The sequence below is a fragment of the Alligator sinensis genome, unplaced genomic scaffold, assembly GCF_000455745.1.
Source record: "Alligator sinensis unplaced genomic scaffold, ASM45574v1 scaffold963_1, whole genome shotgun sequence".
Taxonomy (NCBI): Eukaryota; Metazoa; Chordata; order Crocodylia; family Alligatoridae; genus Alligator; species Alligator sinensis.
This window is the reverse complement of record NW_005842729.1, coordinates 323,397-342,009: the sequence shown is the minus strand read 5'-3', so window position 1 is coordinate 342,009 and position 18,613 is coordinate 323,397.

The following is an 18,613-nucleotide window of genomic DNA, read 5'->3' as shown; positions in this document are numbered from 1 at the left end:
CACTTCCCTTGATTTACAAATGATGCTCATTTAATACAGCCTGGTATGCTGCTGGCTCTCCTTGCAACAGGAGCACACTTTTGACTCAATAATTTACATTATTGTTATAAGTAACACTTTATATTTTTATATATATAAAAAATATATATAAACTATTTATATAGTTTATATAAATATATAAACTATATCAGTTAATGCGGAAATATCTGCTTTAAATACCACATACGTTCAGAACAAATTCATTTGTATAAATATAGAATGCCAATGCACATATTCATTTATGAAAAAATTAAATCTTATTAACAAATCATGTGTAAATCTGGTATAATATTTTTTTTAATGTAACTTTCCTTGCAGGATATGGCTTAGAGTGTGATTTTAATGTTTGTTTTTTATCAAAATGTTGTTTTTTAACACTTTAACTCAATAAAAGATACCTTTTAAAGCAAGACGTGATTGCAGTTATGCCCTACCCTGATAAGCAACCCACACAAAGGTATCTGCAAACTTCTTTAGTTCAGATGCACAAAATCACATCTGGCTGAGTGAAATTTTCCGCCCACAATTTTATTCTGAACTTGGCAACTGGGTTCCCTGTTATAATTCCCAAAGTCCCTACACTCATCAATACCATTCACCTTCCAAGCACATGCAGTGATAATACTTAGCATCATTTTACATGTTCAAGCCAATGGGTAAACATTAAGGACTAGATTATATTCTGCCTTAATAGAGGGGTGGCACAAGGGAAAGTGCTCTTCCTTCCATTGGAACAGAAGCAATGGACCCCTCTCTAGGGTGCAAGCACAGTACCAAGTACCTCTTATTAAGAAGGCTAGGGCATCCCATGGCTTCTAGGAGACATGGAGGGAGGTGAGGAAGAAAGCACAGCCACACACACAAACCAGTCAGCAGAACAAATGAAGAAAGGAAGGGAACTTTTACTCCATATACTTAAATGGTAGTACAATGGCAACGTATTCTTCACATCATGGAGCATAGGCTCTGGGTCAGTATGAGGTGTTGCTGCTGACAGGAAGAAAAAATGTCACACTTACAACCAGTGTCTTAGGGTGTGTACAAACGTTACATTTCTATGTGGAGATTTGCCATTCTCCTGGTAGAAACCACAAGTGTGCAAGCACTCTCATGGTTTCTCCCAGACCAAAAATGGTGGTTCTGAGAGAAAAATGACCCAACTTTCAACAGTTAGAAGGGGTCCTGGGAGAGTTTCTCCCAGATGAATGAGTAATTGTATGCTTCCCATGGCTGTGAGAAAAGCTCTCATGCCTTTTGGAGACTAGGGTCACCTGGTCTGGAGAAGGTGCAGAGGGCAACTGCTCCCACCCCTTCGGTAGATGGGGAAGGAAAGGGAGGAGCAGCTGCCAGCTGCTCTCCATCAGCTCCTCACACATGGGGTTTCCTAATGTGAAGAGTGGATAGGGGACTTTGCTGCATTGCTCTTCACCTCTCTTGGACTGGTTTGAGAGTGGAGGGGAGCATCAACCACAGCTCTCTGCCTCCCTGCCAAACTGGCCTGTCCCCAGTTTTGGGGAAGAGGCTGGGGGCTTTGCCAGCTCCCTCTGGCTTCCTCTAGCTGCCCCCAACACCCACTGGACAGCAGGAGCACGGATTGCAAAAGCCCTGGGGCCAGGAACTGGAGACAGAAAAGCTCTTCTCACTCCATTTCCCAGTCCTGTGGACTTCAAATGCTGCCCCCACAGCCCAGATGGGCAAGGATCTCAAAGCTTGTGTAGCTGACAACCAGGGCTAGGGATGCTCTCCCCATCCCAGTTCACAGCCTTACAGGCTTTAAATGTCACATAGGCTACCCAGCTGAGTGGCGCACACAGGACACATCTACACGAGATGTTAAATGTGTATTAGATTAATTCTACTGCGCATTAGCATGTCACACAAAAAGCATGCTAATGTGCTAACAAGGAGTAGACTGTCTAATTAAAAAAGCGTTCATCTGCACTTAATCTAAGAAAAGCATTCATCTGTGCTAATGTGCAGACTGCCAATTATAGTACATTAAGTTTAGCATCTATTACAGGTACTAAATTTAATGCACTGTAATTACAGCACATTAATGAATGCATAGACACACCCACAGAGATTTAAAAGCTTGGGGTCAGGGAATCTGTACCTGGCACCTCTTCTTCATGCCTCTAGATTTAATTCACCCCATGAGCAACCCATCCTATGATTCTAAACCTGGGTGTGGGCACGGAAGAGGGGGCAGAGCCTTTTGACAGCCTGCCCCCTTCCAAGGCAGGGGAGAGGACAGGCTGTCAAGTAATGGAGCCTCCTAAGGGTGTGGGTGATGGGGGAACAGCCCTCTAGTGCCCCCTTCCTAGAAGGGTCACCTGTGACTCTCTCCAACCATGGGGCTGGAACGTATCTTTGCTCCAGCTCCAAAATTCTTACCAGTAGAAATGAATACCTGTACATGGTCTTAGACATTCTTCAAGGATTCGAGAGCTTTACATTTGTTGTAAATAGGGCAAATTTTGTGAAAGCAATACAGACATCTGTTATCACCTATGAAAGCAGCAAGACTCAGTGTTGTAGTAAAGTTTAAAGCATGCAAGTAATTTCAGCAAACATTAGTGGCCATTTTAGGGGTGGGCTTATGGTGACAATGATCTTTTATACACAATAAGTAATGTTTAAAATTTCATTGCAATGAGAACCACTGGTTGATGGAGTCACACGAAGCTAATTTATTTATCTAAGGTCTTGTCTAAATGAGTGAATTGACTTCAAAATGAGATGCTTCATTGCAACAGCTTCATACTAACTGAAACATAGTAGACACATCCAAATGGACAGCTGGCTTTTATTTCACTATAACTCATAACTGAGTCTTGTTGAGAGCTGGGTAGTAGAGCTGTGCAAAACAGCTCTGCTCCAATTTGGATTTGGTCATTTTGGAAGGACAGTGATTTGATTCAGTGTTTCGGATCACTATCCCAATTTGATTCAGCGGAATTTGTTTTTGAGTTATGACACTGATTCAGAGATTTGACCATTGACTATAATGGGGAATTCACTAAAATACCTATAAAGTTGTCATTTTTTGATGATTCAGATGAAAACAGTAGGGATTGTAGCCCCTTCTGAGGGTGTGAATCCTGCCAATCTTCAAGGAAATAGGTGTAGGGGTTTCTGGGAAACTCCACCTTAAACTGTTCAAAGCAAAACTCATGTCACTTGTGTGCATCTTAAGGCAGAGTGGGGTGAAAGCAGCAGGGATGGTAGCCCCTTCAAAGGCCATGAAGCCTGCCAGGTTTTGAAGAGATAGGTTCAGGCTTTTCTGTGAAAATGTACCTCAAACCGTTTAAAGCAAAACTCGTGACACTTGTGTGTGTTAAGGGGTGTGTGTAGGTTGTGTAGCTATGTTGATCTAAGGACACAGGCAGGCAAGGTTTTTTGGGTCCATGAACAACACATTCCCCTAGAGGCTGGGGGGTGGCATGGTGACCGCCCACAGGCAGCAGCAGTGGTTTCGGCAGTAGGGGCATGGTAGCAGCAAGTGGGGAGCTCCCACAGGCAACCGTGGCAGTGTTGGTGGTGAGGGCACCACCAATCTCAGGGTCTACACGTGCAACCATGTGCACCCTCTACGCGGAGCCAGTGTTTGGGTCAATCTGATATCTTTTATTAGACCAACTGAGTAGTTAGAGAAATATATCTTAGCAAACTTTTGGATTTAAAAACCCTTCAGCAGGCTGAGGAAGCACCTGCAGTTGGTGTGTGCACTCTTCCTAGATGGAAGGAATAGTAAAGAAGCCAGAGGCTGGCATGCAGGCAAGAATGTGAGTCAGTGAAAATGTAAATTGAGGCACCAGGGGGTAAGAGACAGGTGAAGGGGAAAGGGGGATGTAGCAGGTAAGATGGAGAGGTATCTGGGAAGCCAGATGTTGGGGAGGTTATAGTGCATCATAAATCCAATGTCTATATTTAGTCCATGAGTTTCTGTATTTAGGAGGCTGATGAAGTGAAGTTCATAGGCTCATCTGTGAAAAGTGGTTTGTAAATTCAAACAAGCACCAAACTCGCTAACTTCATCACCAGAAGCAAATTTCCTACAGCCCAAAACATACTAAATGGATCCGGACCATGCCATGACAAGAAATGTAAAACCTGTCAACCTATCTCCAGTACCCCCACAATTACTTCACCCCACAACAGAACCATCACCACTCCTGGTTCTTACAGCGGCACCTCCAGAAACATTATCTCTCTTACCCAGTGCACCAAATGCCCTGATGGAAAATACATAGGAGACACCCAACAGCAACTGTGCACTAAAATGAATGCACACCAGAAATATATTACAGAAAAAAATACCCAACTACCTGTCAAGGCACATTTCTCACAAGAAAATCACTCTCTCTCCAATCTCTCAGTCCTGATCCTCAAAGGGAATTTATAAAACACTTTTCACAGATGGGCCTATGAACTATGAATGGACAGTAAAGAAGTTCTTCCTTATGTCCAGCCTGAAACAGTCCTGGAGGAGTTTGTGACCTTTCAACCTTGTCATTCACCAGAGAGCCCCAAGGGATGACAAGGTCAAATGGTCACAAACTCCTCCAGGACTGTTTCATGCTGGACATAAGGAAGAACTTCTTTATTGTCCAAGCCCCCAAGGTCTGCAATAGACTGCCACTGGAGGTGATTCAAGCACCTATTTTGAATGCCTTCAAAAGAAATTTGGATGCTTATCCTGCTGTAATCCTATGACCCCTGCTGACTTCCTGTCCCTGGGGCAGGGGGCTGGACTCAAAGATCTTCCGTGGTCCCTTCCAGCCCTAATGTCTCTATGAAAGCTATGAAACTTCACTTCATAAGCCTCCTAGATACAGAAACTCATGAACTCAATATAGACATTGGATATATGACACACTATAGCCTGCTGGGCATCCGACTCCCCAGGTACCTCTCCACTTTTACCTGCTACATCCCACTCCCCACCTCCCCTCCCCCCCCAGCCTCTCTCTCACCCCCTGATGCCTCAATTTACATTTTCACTGACTGGCTTTCTTGCCTGCATGCCAGCCTCTCGCTTCTTTACTATTCCTTCCATCACGGAAGAGCATACACCAACTGCAGATGCTTCCTCAGCCTGAGGAAGGGTTTTTAAACCCAAAAGCTTGCTAAGATATATTTCTCCAACTACTCAGTTGGTCTACTAAAAGATATAAGATATCTTGTCTGCCTTGTGTGTGTTAAAGCAGAGTGGGATGAGTGCAGCAGGGATGGTAGCCTGTAACAGGGGGCCTTCCCAGTGCTGGCTAGATCTCAGCCCACCTACCTGTTTCCAGACCAACTGCCCACCCCTCTTTCACCTTACAAGCCTTAATGGAAAACCGATTCAGATGTTACCCAGGCAGGAGGCTGCTCCCAGCCTCTGGCTTCTTTACTATTCCTTTCTCTAGGAACAGCACACACACAGCAACTAGATGCTTCCTCAGGCTGATGAAGGGTTTTAAACCCAAAAGCCCATGCTTCACAGATGGCATCCCAGGCAGCTAAGCTCACCTTGAGCCTCACAACTCCATTGCAACCAGCAAGGCTCAGGCCTCTCAAAGATCTTACAGGTCTGGGCTTTCCCTAGCCTCCTTGCCCTGGCTGATCTTGCTTCAGCAGTGCTGGCAGATAGCATATCTGGGATCATCTGCCACCTCAAAATGATTCCACACCACATTACACCACACTACCCCCTCACTTCTGAGGTGCAGGTGGAGATCCTGCCTTCTCCTCCTCCTCAGCAGGCAGAGGCACAACAACAGGAAGAGCTGACTCAGCTGAGCCACTTGCCTCCACAACCTCAACCTCCTCCTAGGTGCCTTTGAGAGAAGGAGACCTGGCTCTAGGGGAACTTTGAGGGATGTGGACCACAAACTCAGATTCCCCCTCCTTTCCCAGAACTTCCCTGGCAATGGCACTCAGCTCCCCTGCTTCCATGGCAGTGGAAGGATAAGGCTGGGAACTGAAATTGGGGTGGAGGAAATTCTCATGCTGGAGCTCATGGTCATTGTAACTGGGTGTTAGTGGAGGTGGTGCAGGTGCAGACACTGCTCCCACCTCCTTGCTGCCACTAGCAGCAGAAGCCTCATGCCTAGTAGAAGAGAGGGTGCATCTGTCTAAGTTTTGGAAGGGGGGGGGCAGGACTTACAGCTCTTCCTCTGCCACCTCTTGTTCCCCTGCCAGAAGACCTGACACCTGCCTTTCCATTCCATCCAGGAAGAGCACACACCAACTGTCGAAGCTTCCTTATCCTGACGAAGGGTTTTTGAACCCGAAAGCTTGGTTAATAACCATTCTCCAACCATTTGGGTTGGTCTAATAAAAGATATCAAATTCACCCAAGGAACCTTGTCTGCCTATGTCCTTAGACCAACACGGCTACAACCTAAACCCCTGCCTTTCCAGCAAATTTCATGTTTGGTGTGCTGGAAAATGTGTCTCTGTGTATATATATGTGTAGTGCTTTTTTGCACAGTGATGAGACACTGCCAGGGAAAACACATTTTTCCCCCAAACAAAAAGAAAGTTAACAAGAACAAACAGGATTTTGGGGGAAGAAAGAGTTGAAATGGATACCAATAGGAAGAGCAGGGAAGGGTAAGTGGGAAAGGATTGGCTCAACTTGGTAGGAAGGGACTACCAAGCTGCAAGCTTCCAGATGCTGCTCTCTGCTGCTGTTCGTGCTGCAAACACAAACACAGCTGAGAAATGGCAGAGAGTGCACTGGGATTGGAAGGGACCTCAGGGACACATTGCAGACACTGACCAGCTACAGATGTCAATATCAAAGCAGTGTCCTCCATCTCCCTCCCAATTCCGCCTCCCTTTTCTCAGTTTCTGTTTTCCTGCCAACCCAGCTCTGAAACTCTGAAATTTTCCAAAATGTTTCAAATACTTTTGTTTAGTTTCAGAGCTTTTTCTTGGTCTCCTATTCTGATTCAGATTCAGTGTTTCAGGCACGGAAATGGTCCGAGACACCACTGAAACAAAATGGCTGCCAAAGCTTCACACAGCCCTACTGGGTAGATTGATAGTTGAACCTGCTGTAATAGAGGTGTACATCATGACCTCCTCCAAGACCCAATTGGGCATTGTGGTAGGTTTATCAACATTAATACAGGTTGGGCAAGAAAAGCTCATGATGCTAAATCTTTCAAGAATTCTCACCCATTTTCTCTAATGAAAAAAAAAAAAACCCACTGATTAGCACAACTAACACTATCAATGGACATAAATGGTATTCACATTCCTTCTGGAGCCCTTACTTACCTATTACCTACCATGGCTAATTAAGCCTTTAAGTGAGCATCTGAATTCTAGAAAACACTGTTTAACCTGAGCTTATGTAGTTGCAAAATTACAGTTGCTTTGGGAGATTTAAGGGTGGGTGGTGGTCACTAATTGGAAGGCTTAACATGGCCAAGAAATACGTGTTTTAAATTATGTTTTAATCAGCAAGAATTCTGGTTTTCCCTAATAAAAAATTGGAAATTCTCTGATAACCCCCCCCAAAATCCATGATTAAAATGGAAGGCCCCTTACTCCCCACAACAGCCCCTCTACCACTGCTTGTGCCCCTCACTTACAGCCCTAATGGAGGGGGCCCCCAGCTCCCCCAGGATACGGGGCCAGGGACCTGGGTCTGTAGCCCCCCTGTCCTTGGCAGGATGTGGCGGCTGCTGTAGAGGAGCAGAGCCTGGCTCCCACTCCAGCACCTGCTGTGGGCTCAGGTGGCAGGGGGGCAGCTGCCTGCCAGTGTAGGCAGTCCGGGAGGGCACGAGGGACTGCCCCCCAGTTCTATGTGCAGGGCCAAGGCAGGGCCAGACTGTCTGCTGTGGACTCAGCTCCTGCCCTGCTGCCCTCCCCCTGGGGACTCCATAGCCCAGCAGGTGTAACAGTGATGCAGGGCAAAGCAGGGCAGGGCCACACAAGGATCTCCTTGCCACTGTGAGCTCTGCATTGCCCTGGTGATGTATCTCCTGTGCATGCAACAGCAGTAAAGGGTGCAACCCTGTACTTGCCCTTGCTGCTGCCAAGCACAGGGGATGCATTGCCAAGGGAGCACAGAGCTTACACTGGAAAGAAGATCCCTGTGCAGCCCCACTGTGCACTGCAGTGCCAGGTCACAACCGCCAGGCTGTGGAGGGCAGCAGGGCAGGAGCCCAAGCCCACAGCAGGCAGCTCATGCCTGCTCCCAACCCCATGTACAGATCTGGGGGGCACGGGTCCCCTTTGACCCCAGGGAGTGTATGCAGCAGTGCAGAGCTGCCCCACTCCCCAAGATGAGTCACCCACAGCTCTGTCCTGCTCTCTGCCAGGGCCCTGTGATGGCCCCAGGCCCCAAACCTGATGCCACACCTAGCTAGAAAGTAGCTCCAGCCCTGCCCAATTCCCTCTCTCTCTCCCTATGGGGGCCTCAATCCCTCCCCACCCCCACACACACACACCTTACCTGCAAGAGCTGTTCTCCAAGCTGCCTGGCAGCCATGTGCATATACATACACAAGGTGCCCCCTGCCTAACCACCTTCTTCCTGCTCCCTCCCAGCCCCTTGCAGGCTAGAACTCTGCCAGCCCTCAGATAGCTCTTTGAAAAATTGGAAAATCTATGGGTTTCTCTGCTAAAATGAGAAATCTGCATTTGTCTCCACTAAAGGATAAAATCCATGATTTTCTCCATTTTTCCACGGGAAATGGAAAACCTGGATCCCTACTTATCAGAAACTTGGAAGTAGAAGTTCTGGAACTCTCAAGTTGCTCAAGGAGCCTTTCAAATGCTTGCATCTAAATGACAATTGCAAGAGGTATGTTATTAAGGGATGCCTTGCACATATACTTTGAGGAAAGGGCATAATGTTTTAGGTTTTGCCTTGCCTAGTACTTTGATTTGCTTATCATGGTTTAGGATGCCAGGCACTACTAGCATAGTTCTGTGGTCTGCTGAACTAGGTGGGATTTTTTTTTGCTTTGTAATGTTGGCTGTGCCTGCTCTGCACACCTTTATTAATTTTAAAAAGAATGGTGAATATCAATTCACTGTGGGGGATGTCTCACTGTTTGTTCAACACAATCTCTACACCTTTATTAATTTTACATAGAATGATATATATGATTTCGCTCAGCAAGGAAAATGTGAGTGGTAGCACAAGGCCTTGCCCTGTAGGGCAGTGGTAGCTGAATTTTTTCACTATGCAGCATTGCTTTGTATTTATTGTGTGCCTTCACCAAACTTCTAAAAGCATGGTACTGAGACTTTCATTGGCAATTTCAGTACTGGTGCTTAGCAGCCTACGGATGTTCATTGTCTATATACAGGATTTGTTACACATAATTTTTAGAATTCTGTGAGGCTTAAGAACCGAAGAGGATGGACTTTTACCAGATGAAACAGCAATTCTCAACCAGGGTACTGTGAGACTCTTTCAAGGGCACTGTGGAATACCACACACGATAAGCATTGTTAATTCTACAAGCATCTATACATGATTCATAAGATAAATGTAGAGATTTCAAACAGGAATCCATAGAGGCAAAAAGACATTGTGACCTGTTGTAGTCTTTGAATTCTTTGCAACAGAAAAAAGTTGCTTTATTGGTTTTCAATAGCCAAGAAATTAGTGAAATCTAAGAACTGGGATTCTTTTTGGAGGAATGCCATGAATCTAACAAGGGTTGGCATGAGTTTAAAAAAAAAAAGAGTGAAGGTCCACTGATCTAGAACCACTTTGGCTTATGACTGAAAAAACACCCCTCCCCCCAAAATTCCTTTTGACTTATAATTTTTGTTCGATGTATATTATTTGTTTTCATGAAGTAAAAATACTTATGTGTAGTGCATAAATTAAAGGTTTAAATAATGGAGAAAGAAAATTTCAGTTCAGGAGCTTAAAACCTGGCTCACTGGCAAAAGGTTCACATCCATTGCTGCCATAAGTTCTGCTCTTGATAACCACTCAGGAATGCTGGGGCCTGGAACAGTGGAGCACCAATACCAATGTTTGGCTTGCAGGGAGGAAAGCAACTCAGCTCCTTACAGTGTTATGTTAAAGGAGCTCTGGTTGGGGGTGGTTGTAACAAACTCAATGCATCTACACATGCCATTAAGGGGGCATGACAAACTCTGGTGCAGTTTGTGCCAAAGTTCATCACAGCACCTTAATGGCATGTGTAGATGCTCAAACTCCTGCGATCCAGGGCGCACACGTAGATGCTGTGCCTGGGACCACAGCAGTTTGAGCTTGGGCAGTGCAGACCCTGAGGGGTCAGCCTCAGGCTCCAGATGGCAGTGTCAGGCAGTGAAGGGTCACCATCTACACATGCACTTTGGTGCAGTAAGTAACTACCATAAGATAGTACCATTAATTAATCTACTGCTCCATAACACTGGCACATGTATAGATGGTGACACTTTATTGCAGAGCTAATTAACAGGGTTTGAAATATGGGGGCCTGAGCCCCGCAAAAGAGGTGAGAGCCCCCACATAGAGAAAAGCCTGGCCAACTCCATGCCTTTTCAAACAGCTCAGGTGGCAGCAGCTCCTTCCAGCTGCCACCACCATAGACCGCCCCCAGGAGTTGGAGTGTAATTTGAACCCTGCTAATTAGTCAACTGCAATAAAGTGCACGTGTAGACAGACCCACTTGCTCTCAACAACAGTTCTTTCTTGAGTCCGTAGAAGAGAGGCTGGTGAAATGTGAGTTTAAATGACTGCAACATGTCAAATGACAGAGGCAGAAGTCCAACAGCAGCTTTGGAAGCACATGCTTTCCAACAATATTTGTCCATTCATTACATCCATCAGCATTGTCTGCAGTACTCTCTGACCAATTCTATAGTTTCCTTTATCACCACAAGACTCCACTCTATCTCAAGGGTTGTTGGTTGTAGCTGTGTTGGTCTAAGGACATAGGCAGACAAGGTTCTTTAGGTAAATGTGATATCTTTTATTAGACCAACTAAACAGTTGAAGAAACTGTTCTTTGCATGCTTTTGGGAACAAACACCCTTCTTCTGGCAAAGGAAGAGTCTGCTGGTGTTGTGTTCTTTGTGCTAAAATAAAAGCTGTGACAGGGGGGTAACTACAAACTCCGCCCTTGGGCCACTCCCATCATTGGGCCACTCTCTGCCTAGGGGAGTCTGCCCTGCCTCATCTGCCACACCCTTAGTGTTACCATAATGGTTGTTAAATGTGGGAAGCTGTCCTAATTGCAGCCCTGGTGTGCTGGGCCAATTACATGGCTCCAAACCACACCTAAACCATGTCCCATGCCTCACAGATGGCATCCAAACTGCTGACAAATCTGGACCCTTGCTGGACCTCTAACATTTTGCCCTTTGACAGGCATCAGTCACTCCACCCACTCCTGGGCCTCACCCATTCTGCCCCTCATTGAGCCTCACTCCATGCAGCCCTTTGGGTCCCTCCCAGGCCCTGTTCTACATTGTCCTTCAGGTGTCATTGCTCTCATGCTCTGGCCAACCTACATGCAATCTTTCAGGCCACCCACAGGCTCTACTCTACATGACCTCTGGCTTTCTGCCCCACACCAGGCTAAACTCAGCCTCTAAACTCTGCCCCTCACAGGGGTCAGTGGGCTTCATGCCCCTTGGGCTTCAGGCCCCACTCTGTGAACCACGACCCTGTGCAATTCTGTCAGGGTGTACTCCCCTAGCCTTTCCCCTCCATGGGGTACCCATAAGGCAGCAAGAGCTGAGGCTTTATGGTGCCCCATCCTCACCTTTCACTGGGGAGGCACAGGTATGGCATTTCCTGGCAACTGTCCTGCCACAGGCAGCCCCACCACACCATCCAACCCCAGCAGGGTGCAGTTTCAGTTCTTACCCAGGACCACAGTAACCTCCTCCATCCACATAGTTCCTACCTAACCTCCAGATGTTTCAGGAGCTGCTCTCCTAAGCTGCATCTCCTGTGCAATGTTGCTCTACTGGTTCCCTAGATTTAACTTCCAGCTCTGCTCCTAGGACCTGGGTTTATGCCTTGGCAGCCCCACCCTCATCCAATCAGGTGGCCCCCTTGCAGTCATATGACCACCTAATTGGCCTTGACTGCACCTGTCAGTTGTTCCATAGACTGCTTAAGCCTCTTAAACTGGCAGGCACGACTTTAGGTCTGTTCTCTTGGGTTGTAATCTTGCTTTTGTAGATTTGCAAAGCAGACTTGGATGCTATCCTGATGTGGGATATTGGTATATAAGCTGGTGACATCCATGGTGGCTAGGAGGGTACTGATGGAAAGACCACAGACCTGGATTTTGCATATTGGCTTCTATTCTACCATGGAAAAAAAAACAACACCAGCAGATTCCCCCTATGCCTGAAGAAGGATGTTTCGGCCCGAAAGCTTGCAAAGAACAATTTTCTAACTAGTTGATCTAATAACAGATATCACATCTACCCAAAGAACCTTGTCTGACTCTACCTCAACAAACTTCCCTGCTAGTTGCCTTGTCACAGCAAGCCCTTTCACTGCCAGTTGATCATGAAAAAGCCCACACTTTTGGACTCTGTTATTTTGCTTCTCATTCTGTAGGGCCACCCTCTACTCCTAAATAGTTCTTCCTTGGGCATGTCTATGCATGCAATTAATGAGACTGAATAAACTCTGGTGCAATTTGAGCCAGAATAAACTAATCCCAAACATCACTGTCTACACATGCATTTAAGCACAGTCATTTACTCCACCATCAGATAGTACCCATGTCTGACAGGACTGTCCTGCACCAGAGTAAATTGTGGTGCATGTGTAAACAGCAATGCTTTACTGTACAGTAAATTAGTCTACTGCACAGTAAAGCACAGATGTAGATGAACTCCCTCAAAGACTTCCTTTAGGTTAGTGAATGTTTTCTCTCTTGTTCTTCTGTTTGTTGCTCTGAAATGTACCAGATGCTGGGCAATGGTTAATAATGTGTGGAGATGGGGAGAAAAAAAAACAAAAAAACTGGGGGGAGGGGGGGAGAAGATGAAAGAAAGTTTTTTTAGTTTCCATAGTAAGAAATAAAAATCACAATTTTGGAGATACCATCCCCAGTGGCTCTTTCCAGTCTTAGAAGACGCTGAAGACATTAGTTGCTTTTTCACCTGCCTTTGTATGTTCTTAGGACCACAAGAACAAGAGGTTCTGGACTGCTATAGCTCAATTTTGAGTGTCAGTAACACACAACTGGCTAAATGTTTGCTGCACAGAGTATGCTGTTTGCAGTTTGGTGGTATTGCATTCCACATTCCTTCATGGGCCAGAGAACTAATGAACAGCAATTTGATTATTGCTATTCATAAGTGAACAACCAAGTGATTATATTTACACTTCTCCCAGCAGAGCCCAAACAGAAAAATCTTCTCCTAACCCATGTGACCAAACAGAAAAGAAAACACCTTTCCATTAAGTATAAAAGGAAACCCTTTTCATAAATGTAAGGGAAAGCCAACAAAACTTATACATTTCTACTATCAGCCAGACTAGTATTTCCTGACTTAGGGTTTGGTTGGAGGGCTATACTCATCTGTTCAGGAATTGTGACGGCACCTTTATATATCCCTGTTATAGCCATGATGAATCACTTTCTGGATCCAAAAACTCCATTTTGTATCCCCTGAAGACATATTCAAAGTTTTCTGTGCCATTAATGCAGTTTTGCAATGGATCTGAGACACACGGGGAGTCCACAGTGTTAACCATGCCTCATTAATATCACTGTAGAATGTGCTATCTACCAACAGTTTGCTTATTGCTGCAATGTACTCTAAATGTGTTAGTACCAGTAAAATGCTTAAGACTTGCAATGAAAATAAACTTGGTTTCATTAACTTCATTAATGAATTGCTTGATTAGTCAAAATTCACTGCACATACGACCCTGGACCCACAGAACACTTGGCTTTCATTGAATCTGGCACAGTTAGGATTTGGATATAGGATCCAGGTATAGAAAAGAACGTGTAGCCAAGCAAATAGGTTGGCTATGGTGGTGTCAACATCCTGAGTGAATCGAGGGGATGTGGGGGATGTGTGTTTTGGTGGTTTGATTGGGAAAATGCTAGAGAATACTGGGAAACTGAGGGAGATGGGCAGTAACTGACAAACTGACCATCCCAAAGTAAGTGGTCCAGCTATTTCATCCTTGCAGAATGTGATCACCATTTTTAACACAGAGACAGAGACTGTAAACTTGGAGGAAGGGGAAACAGAACTCAGAAAAGATATTAAGTTTATACCCACCCAGGATGGCGGCATTCAGCTGTTGGAAATAAAAATACCATGCAAATATCACAGCCTATAATACCAATATATTATAAGGATGACAAATGCAATTATGCTTACCAGTCTTCTGTGCATTGTGACCAACTTTCTGAGTTTTTTCACACAAAGAAAGGAAACCAGCAATGGAGCTACAGGACTGTGTGTCTGGGTCCATTCATACATGGTCTCAGTTAGGCTTCTGTTGATTAAAGGCCTCCTGGCTCTCAGGCAAAATTTTCCACAAGGAGTTATAAGCTTGTGCAGTCCTTTGTGTCCCCTTGTGCATCAGTCATGTCTGAAACAAAGTGCAGGCAGGTGTCCCATGCTAAAATCCTGTCTAGTTCATCGTAATATAAACAGAGGGTTCTAGAGGTCCCAATTTTGCCTTTGCTTTCTGGTGAGCCACCACCCTATCCTATTTTTAGCACTGCTAATGTTGCAGTTGTAACTCTGTTCAGCTCTCAGTTTAGCAATTCTCTCAAAAACATTCTTTATTTGTCTATACCCTATGGTTTTTTATACCTTTGCCTCTCCCCAGAGGGCAAGTTCCAGTTGAAAACTTGACAAGATGGCATGGCAGAGGGCAAAAACAAAATGCTACATCAGCACCTAAGTCTGCTTACTTCTGGAACATGGAAGTACAAATGGACCAAATCTGCACATATGCCAGTTTTTTAAACAGGCATGTAACATCCTATCCAAAGCAAGGGGCAAGATTGGGGCAAAGTACAAAGTAGTGCAGGAAGGCATCCAGAGGACTGCCAAAGTAATCTGAAGCATATACACAATCACTTTTAGCATACATTATTACAGTAAGGTAAAGTTATTGGTGACTCCAAATGGAGCAAACACATCCAATTTGCAGACTACATCCTGCTAAGGAATTGCATTGTGTGAACACAGATCTTTTTACATCAACAAAATTTAATTTAAAGTAAAGTAAAGCACCATGTAGACACCCACAAAGTTTTGCTTATGGAGACAGTCTCCTGAGCTATACGTTTCATCATTACAGTGATGATTATTTTTTCCATTCTATTCTCTGTGCTCATATTTTGAGAAGCATAATGGTTTTTAAAAAAATTAAATAAAACCAAACTGACAGTAAAGTAAATAGAAAGAATCATCTTGGCCAAAGATACCGTATTTGTTCATATCCCTCATGAAACCTGTCCCCAAACAAAGGGTGCGTCTTAAATGAGAAAAGTGATTTCCATGCGAGAAAGGAGGCAAAGGGATGCTGGTGTGATGGCAGGAGGATGTGCTCTGCACCAACTTCCCCAGTGCTGAACACTCCACCACATGGAGCAGGGGCAGAGTCCCCTCATCTGTATCACTCTCCCTCCCCCAGCTGCTCTGCCAAAAAAGTTAACCCTCTCATAACACTTAATTTGCAGCTGCTGTGAGGGTTAAACTTGTAGCTGTCAGGAGAGCAGAAAGGAAAAGCAAGAGTGAGGCTGAGGAGGGGACCCCACCCTTGCTCCACACATCCAGAGCATGGACAACTGGGGCCTCCTGAGTCTGGGGGACATAGTGCACCATTACCCCCACTCTGCCCCTCCCTAAGCTGCCCCTCCATGGGCCTATGGTAGATGACACTCATTACAGCTTTGGCAATAAGGTACTTGTGGTATGCAGATAAATATGGGTACTTGATTTATTATCCCCCTCTTCCCCATCCACCCTGCAAGTATCTCTGTGCATACCTACACAGTTTCTTATAGGCAGGACTGGAAGATGCATATTATGAAAAGTGTTGGCTAAATTTAATACATTTTCAATTACTTATAACTTTGCAAACTTTAATCATTTAGGATAAAATTTTACATGCTGTGTGCCTCCCTTAATATGAATAGTTTGGGGTTATTTCAGACAAAAACGGGCACAACTATCTTCAGGAGCAAGGGGGTTGTTACACATTACAGTTTACATGTGCTAAATCTATGGGATGTTATGCGGTGTTAAAGTTAGAATGTGCTCTAAGCAGTTGCATATTAAGGATTCATGCTCCACCTCCCCTCCCAGCAACTGTGGCTACATGCTTATGGGGAAAGCTGGACTCACGTGGAGCACGGAGCCATACTTCTTCCCCTCCCGGCAGGTCCATTTTCCAACTCAGCCATGTCCCCCAGTTATGGGCGAGTCCAGCTGCCCCATGAATCCAGAACCACAGCCACCTGGAGGGAGGTTGGCGTGGCAAGACCATGGAGCAGTAGGGCAGGCATGTCACCATCTGCCTGCTCAGTTTGGGGTTCTTGTGCACAGGGGACCTGGCTGTGGCAGCCTTAGTACTGCCAGGGTCTTGCCTGCCCCTGGGCAGCACCACCCCTTAGGCAGTTGTGTTTAGGAGGGAGGACATATCGCCCGCAGAACAGGAGTGGGGGCTGGCAGTGGTGCATCCTGGGATGCTGGAAGACTGCAAATTGCTCGCTTTATTTCCTTGGAACTGGAACAGACTGAGGTTAGCAACACAAATGCTATTTAACATGAGCTAGAGATGCTCCTCACTCAAAATGGTGCAACTTTGTGATGTTCTCAGCACACTTGATGTGCGTTTTCCTACTTTAATGTATAGGTGCTCGTGTTTTAAGTGCATTTAACGCTTGCTAATAGTAACATGCAGCAAAACCCTAAAGATAGGGAAAACGTGCTGTTATACCGATGTTAAAAATACTTTCCTTAGAAAACATTTAGTGCCTTGGAGCAGAAAGACAGTCATTATATGAGGACTGATCTTTCCCGCTCCCCTCCCCCATGAAAACATTGTTTAGTTATGCACAGTTGTGTACCTAAGATAGGGCAACCCGGACAGCATCCCCCAATGCAAACTCAAAGGTGGCAGCAAAAACAGCCACTGCCACTACTGGCCAGCTGTGCTACTGCCACAGCTAGCCAGGAGCTATTGCTGCCCAGGGCTCAGAACTGCCCTGTTAATATGCCTCCGATTACATGCCTTTGATATAAAATGACAGTTTGTTGGGGTAACTGGAACTGAGTGCACAGTTAGCAAATTCACAGGTAATACCAAGCTGAGTGGAGTTGCAAACACTTTGAAGCCTAGGATTAGAATTCAGAATGACCTTGATGCACCGGAAAAATGGTTCAAAAGTAACTGAATAAAATTCAAGAAGGACAAGGGCAAAGTCCTTTACTGAGGATGGAATAATTAAATGCACAAATACAAATTGTAGAACAGCTGGCTAGGCTGCAAAACTTAAAAAACAAACCCCAAAAAACAAGACATGGCGGTTATACTGGACTGTAAACCAAACAGGAGTCAAACTCAAGGTATTAATGGGCACCCAACAAAAGAGGTACCTTGGTAAATAGTCTGATTTTAAAGAGTGACAATTGAGACAGAACTAAACGCAGAGGGGGTCCTGCAAAAAATATGATCATGTAGTTAAAGACTATATCATAAATCTTGCAAAGGAGGGGGTCAATTAAGTTTGCCCAGACACCATTTGTAACTGAACTAAGTTCCTTTAACATAGTTTTAATGTGTATTTCTAAATACTTAGAGATGCAAACTACGATCACTGAGAAATTTCACTGTGTGACATCATATTTACACATTTCATCAGCAGACTTGGAACCTTTACAGTCACTTCACAAATATCTGACAAAAGAATTAATGGAGTAACTCTATAGGCTGTCATAGTTCATGTGGACCAGCACTGGATGTACACAGTGGGTTTCACCAGAGGTTAAGTAGTGAATTTAACACTGGCTGCTGCTGCTGCAACATGGTTTTCCTGCACAACTGGATGTTTTCACAGCTCCGGGATGCCTGGGGGCCAATATTCTGACACCCATCTAAATCAGTTCCTGGGATTAGTACCATTCTCACCCCACCTTAGTTACACTACTGGGTTTTTACAGATACAGCTTCTCATCCTCATTCTTGCCAATCTCTATGATCATTCCTTACCCCAGTGTTTTGTCAGATCCCTCCCCTTTACCATGGACCTTAAATATCAGGTCTTTAATAGGGCAGTCAAAATTAAATGTATATTTTGGATCAAGCTCCTCATCTGTAACATGGGGAATAACGCTTAACCTCTACACTTCACAGAAGTGTTGTGAAGTTAATGTAATTGTTTGTGAAACACTCAGAGACATTATATAGTGTGTCTCAGAGAAGTCTATAAGGAAATTTAGAATTCTCTTCAGAACATGGTTTGAACATGGTGCAATAAATAAAACCTTGGACCATGCAAGCAATGAGGATAAAACAAAATATTCAGTAACTTCTCCTGACATGAGTACTGTTCATTCTGTGCACTGAATGAGGCAAAGAACCTGTAGGGAA